The following is a 6,510-nucleotide window of genomic DNA, read 5'->3' on the forward strand; positions in this document are numbered from 1 at the left end:
ACTCAACACTATAGCACACAACACCATTCTCCATGCTTACAACTTCAACCATGGGTTGTGCATGAGTGACAACCATACCAACAGATCAATGTAAAGAAAGATAGAATATATACTAAATACTTTTATGCTATGAGAACCTTGTAAGGCATGCATTAGAGCAATATTTGGAGGAAAAATTTGAGAAAATTTGGTCATTGGCAATATTAGTATGTAAAAATCCCCAAGTCCTCACTGAACCTTCTTTCTCCATCCGTAGAGATCTAGGATTTAGGGGTTATTTAAGGTGATAAAGCAAAATTTTGAATTATTTAAAGTAAAAATTAAGCTAATCAAACTATTAAATAAATCTCAGTAAATCTATGAATTAAAAACCTCAAATTTCCACTACAAACACACAAAACTCATAAAATCCAATTAAATACTAAACCCATAAAGCCAGAAGTTCACTCAAAACTAATGAAAAACTCAACTTGGTGATTGGACGCTGTCCGGGGAGGTAAGGAGAAGGAGGAGCAGATGGAGACGTTGCTGGAGGAAGAAGTGGATTAGAAGTTTGATGCATTGGGTTTAGGTTTTGTGAGAAGAAAATAAAAGAGGGAGAGGCAAATTGTTGCGCGTACATTGAGGTTGTTGTTGAATGGAGCCGGAGAATATGGGTGGTGCTAGTTTAAAATTGAGAAAAAAAAACGTTATGACAAAGAATCCAAAAACCCAAAACAAAAACGAATCAAATCTAAACCTATCCAACAAAAAAACTCAATCAAAAGTAACATTTCATACCCAAATCTAAAAAATGGAAAAAAAAAAAAAAATTGTACGGTGCCTAATTGATGCAGTGTTTACCGTTCTGCCTCTTTCTCTGTTTCTTTCTTCGTGTCCCAGGCCTCAACCTCTCTCTATTTCATCGCCTCTCTCTTTCTCAGCCTCTCTCTGTTTCATTGCCTCTCTCTATTTCTAACCCAAAATACCAATCTAAATCATAATTAACACCCAATTGATTATCCAAATAAAAACCAAAAACCCTAAATTTTTAAATTTAAAACAGAACTTTACCAGTAGCGATTCCGATTCCGATAGTCGGGTGGCACCCTTCTCTCTATCTCTATCTCTCTATTTTAACTTTTAAACAATGTTGTAGCGTTACCAAATGTTTTGAACTTTAGATCTCTAATTCAATGACAAGAGACATTACCAATTCAACTAACTAGAATCCACTAATACGAGTATCAAATACAATTTTTTTTTTTAGTATCTTTCTAAATTTTGTTTCATAAATGAACTTGCACTTTAGCATTAAAAAAAAAAAAAATAGAAAGGTCAACTTACTAAAGCACCATCCAAATGGGCTATATAGCTCACCTCTATCTTGGGCCAAAGCCATTGATTTTAATATTTAATTTTGTCCCCATAAAATTTGTTACTTATATTTTTCACTAAAATCAATATATTTTTGGTCCAAAGATAAAATATCAAACCTTTTAATTGTGGTGGCTCAACCATTAGGAAATTAGGCACTGGAATAAGGCCCTATTTGAAAAAAGGCCCTCTATTATTAACCAATAAAGTATACTTAGAGCTATCTACAAGTCGGTCCGGGTCGGGTTTGTGCCCAACCCAGAACCGACTTGACGGAATTGGGTGGCAAAAAATCTCACTCACTGCCAACTACCGAAGTAGATAGGTTGGGCAAATCAGACCTTCAATGGGTGGTGAACGGGTCGGTAGGCATCATAGATCTAAGAAAACGGAGAGGAAACTGCCAGAAAACGGTGAGAAAAACCCAGATCCAGTGAAAATCTCATTGGAATCTATGAGATTTCACTAGATTTGACGGAAATCTCACAGTATTCGATGAGATTTCACTAGATCTAGTCAAAATCTCATCGGATCTATGTGAAATATTGTCAAAATCTGGGTTTTTTCACTGAGATTTGGAAATTTTTCATTGGAATTTGGGTCTTTTTGCCGGAATCTGGAAATTTTTCTTCAGAATTTGGGTTTTTTAGTCGGTTCGGGTTTTTCAGGTTTTGGGGGTAGGGAACCGAAACCGACCCGCCGGAGTCGGTTTCTAGTGGAGAAGACCCACAGTCGACTGCCGGAGTAGTTGGGTCGACCGGTGTCGGATTGGATCTGGTCAGTTTCTTCGAATGGGTCAGGTCTTCAAATGGGTTTGCACAACCCTAGGTATACTATATCCATCTTACTTAAAGCTTAATATAAAAATAAATAACAATAATACTACCTCTCACCTAGCAAAAAAGAGAAGAATGAAGGCCTTTTTATTGGCCAACACAATACATTTTTTATTTGTTTCACAGTGCAATAATTAATTATGGAAAAATTTTTGGGTCATTTCGGTCTATTTTGGGTGTTTTGATAAATACCGGTTGAAATTTAAGATTCAGCTGGCATGAAGTTTGTGCTTAAAAAAAAAAAAAAAAATTGTTCTTAAAACTAAAAGAAATTTGGATTCTCTAAACCAAAAAACCTCAAAAGGAAAAAAAATAAATAAGAAGAAAAGAATGAACAAAGGTTCTTGTGCAACTAAAAAAAAATCATATTGAGAAATTTGAGACTCAAAACTTGAGAAGAGGCATTGCCGCATTGGTACTAGTAGAAGGCAGTAAAGTTATGAACAAGGAGGAAGGAAAAACGTAGAAGTAAAAGTGTAGATGAAGATGTGATAAAATTTAAAAGTCAAGGAGACAGAAGACGTGTGTGGTTAAGAATAAATAAGAAAAAATAATTAAAAATGAGAAGTAAATAATATATGTCTGGTGAGGAAAAATAATACTATAATAAAAAGTAATAAAAGGTTGAAAATTGTGTTGTATTGGGCAGTGTGCTTAGTCGAAGGAATCAAGCCACTGCCTAACCTGTAGTAGTTTTATTATAATTTTCTTTTTCCTTTTAGATTTTAGTTCAATTTTTTTTTGAGTTTTTCCTTTTTGCTTGAAAGATCCCAATTTATTGTTTTTTTTTTTTAGAGAGTTTTAACCTATGACGTCCGCTCTTGATGATTAGCTCTTTATCATCAGACCAAGACACCAATCAGTTTTTTTGTAGGCAGAGATTGAATCCCAAACCTCTTATTTAACCATTAGAGACTTTACCATTTGAGCTAATTGGAACCCACACTCCAATATATTGTTAAGTTGCTCAAATTATGGACCAAAATTTAATTTTATTAGCTTAAAAAAATTCAGGGTGGTCCCAAAATTTTTTTTAAAGGTAAATAAATATAAAATATTAAATTATTATATATAATTTTTTTTTTTCAGGTAAGGTGGTCCTAGGACCACCCTGGCCATAAGGTGGCGCTGCCACTGTAGTCAAGTTAACTTATTTATTTATTATTCTTCGTAAAGACTAAAGAGTCAAGTCAACTTTATTTAATGGTAATTAACTTTTCTGTGTGGTATTGAAAATGAATATATAATTTTTCAACACATGATGTTAATAAATTGGATTAAGACCATGTGATTAGTGCGTGGTGAAAGCATAATATATTTAAGATATCTCAAGCACAAATTGTTTATCTTACCATGAAAAATGGGACACTGTGCTTCAAATCCTTTGGCATTCTTAGAACTTGAACATGAGATGAGAGTAAGGGCTTTTGACACTTTTTCATTTTTCCTGTTCTTGCAGCAAAAGTTAAGGGAATTTATGAGCTTCCCTTGTTGTCTTGTTTCTCTTTCTTTCTTTCTTTAGTGTATTAAGAGAAAAAAACACAAGATAATCAAAATAACCCTCCCTAAAAAAAGAAAACAAAACCCTCACAATTAGGGAAGTTCAGACTTCTCCTCTTCACGTGTGTGTGTGTTAAAATACTTAGTATTTTAAAAAAAGAAAAAGAAAAAGAAGGGAAGTTTAGACTTGAATTGGGCCAGTGATCCCTTTTTAGGCCCAAGTTTATGGATTTGCCCGCAATTTGTTTGGCACAATGTCGAGCTGCCGGAGCAAATGATATCCCAGCTCCTAACCACTCCAAAGTCCAATCCTAAATTGGACTCGGTGAATCCTTTTTAGGCTCAAATTCACAGATTTGTGCATAATTTGTTTGGCATGATGCCACAATTTACCAAAAAATAAATTCTCTTGTTCAAGTTCTATAGAGACAATTAAGGGTCCGTTTGGATATAGTTTATTTTGCTGAAAACTGAAAATATTGTAGCAAAATAATTTTTAAATGTGTGAATAGTGCTGTGGGACCCATTTTTAAAATTTTTTTTTCTGAATAAAGTGGTTATAGGTCTCGTGAATAGTGCATAAACAATGCTCAAGTGCATGAACAGTGCTAGTTGTCCCCTAAAGCTGAAACGTGTGACAAAAAAAAGCGTGAAACCACTGAAACGCTAGAAATGTAGACATGGGTAGAAATAATTTCTACCCAAATGCACACTAAGTTACTTCTAATAATTTCTCAAAAAAAGAAAAAAAGAAAAAAAAAGAGTTACTTCTATGAATAAGCTAATGAACATTAAGCCTACACAATAAAATGGCCCATACATTCATGCTTAAAATTATTAATGGAGATCTTCTCAAAAAAAAAAAAAAAAAAACTTCCTTTTTCATTTTTCAACATGGAACTGAAAAAAGTCTTTCTCCCAAAACGAGAAGTCTCATGTTAAAAATATAAAATGGTATTAATAAAAGATGTAGCCCATGTTTCACACTTATTGAATTTTGATGCCGTTGATATGATATTATTTAATACTAAATATCTTCTCCAGTTCTACTTTTGTAGACCATCTACTTTACTTGTTTCTATGTTGTTGGGTTGAAATGACTTTCAATTTTGTTCTTGAATAATTGGATTTCTTGAAAAAGAAGCACATGACTTTGCCTATATATCGATCTGGATCTTGAAAGTTGAAACATCCTAGTCCTGGGCAAATTTTTAGGTACTCTCGAAGTACAGAGAAATGATGCTCCCTCCTCTCACATTTATGGTGGATCCCACCATGAGTTTAATTAGTGGACCTCACCATGAATGTGAAAAGAGAGAGTACCATTCTCTGTGCTTCGAGAGTACCTAAGAAATACTCACTATTCTTGTGTGAAAGAACAGTGATGTAGAGATTATAGTCAATAATTAATGGGGACATTGTGTTGTTGTATTGTAAACTTTATCTAGATGTAAGCACTTGATATCTGGTTGAGTTTTGTTATTAGTTTGTTTGTTTGTTAGATGAGTGTCTTTTTTTTCTTTTTTTCTTTTTTTGAATGAATAGACTCTTTGAATATAATGGAGAGCGAAAATGATCACATTAAATAACTACTAATGACTTTTCTTTAGAAAATAATTCCATTTGATATATTATCAAGGTATTTAGTTCTTGATGCTAGCAAACGATTCCATTGAACTTAGTACTTAACTACTTACATCAAAATTATATCATCATTTTACACCTCATCGTCATCATTACTATGCAAGAAATAAAATCAATAAACCAACCATGTAGTATGCATTCGAACAATTTTAATAAATATGTAGCATATATCAAAACACAGATATTTCTAACTTCACCTTAACTGCAACTAGCAAAAAAGACTGGCTAACTACCAAGAGTTTTGAGTGAGACTATGTTGCCCTCAGCTGTCCATCGTTCAGAGTTGCAGCTGCAATCTCTCCTGCGTTGCCTTCTTCCATTGCAGATACTTCACTCTTCTGAATTGCCATATGAGTAGTTTCTTTTGGATTCATTTGGCTAGATGCATTAGTAGAAGAAGCCGGAGTAGTAGTAGTAGTAGTCGTTGAGCCATTAGCTGCCTTTCTCAAACCCTTGGTTCTTTTTGGCCATTCAAGCCCAACCGACAGGTAAGTCCTTCATGTATGTGTTCTTCAAATATAGCCTTTTTATATGAACTTCCCATCAACATTTCAAGGAATTCAGCAATCTTCATCAGCCTAAAACCCCAACATATATGAATTGATCATAAAGAAGGTGAATTCTTAGTGATGATCCAACTCACCTGTGTGACAATTACATACAGTGGTAGGGTACTATAACTGCAGACGAACTGAATTAATGCCCTATGAATAAAAATTGGCATTTAACATCAGGTTTTGTTCATCAATAGAAACACAAGGTTTCAAAAATAGAATAATTAATATAATTGTTTTACCCTATAACAAGTCTTGGAATGATATAACCGATTTCTCCCATTATGCATGAGTCAAATCCATATTTAACCTGCAACATATTGAAGCATCGTAGAAATTCAATCCATAGTTTTCATTTCAGATTTCTGTGTCATTAGTATGTAATCAATATTAAATTTTAATTGTTTTACCCATATCCAAAAGAAGAATGCTAGTTCAAATGAATTCTGAAACAGGATGAAATGAATCAGCAAGAGAACAATCCGGGGCCTATGGAACCAGAAATGATTGTCTGAAGGTTGAACTACCAAATCACCTGCAATTGCTACATGTTTCTCGCCAACCTCATGGGCCAACTGGATAATTACATGCTCCAACTTAGTGCCCACAGCAAGTAGCTA

The 6,510-nt window shown here is 33.9% G+C and overlaps 1 long non-coding RNA gene across 1 annotated transcript; it reads right to left on the bottom strand.

The window, feature by feature from the left end:
- Positions 1–5,394: 5,394 nt before the first annotated feature.
- On the bottom strand, positions 5,395–6,510 carry LOC115965418. Its single transcript, XR_004086051.1, has 3 exons — positions 6,301–6,510; positions 6,133–6,200; positions 5,395–6,040 (listed from the first exon to the last, which is right to left on the bottom strand). It is a non-coding gene; the product is annotated as an uncharacterized LOC115965418 (long non-coding RNA).

Source organism: Quercus lobata, chromosome 10 (genome assembly GCF_001633185.2).
Source record: "Quercus lobata isolate SW786 chromosome 10, ValleyOak3.0 Primary Assembly, whole genome shotgun sequence".
Lineage (NCBI taxonomy): Eukaryota > Viridiplantae > Streptophyta > Magnoliopsida > Fagales > Fagaceae > Quercus > Quercus lobata.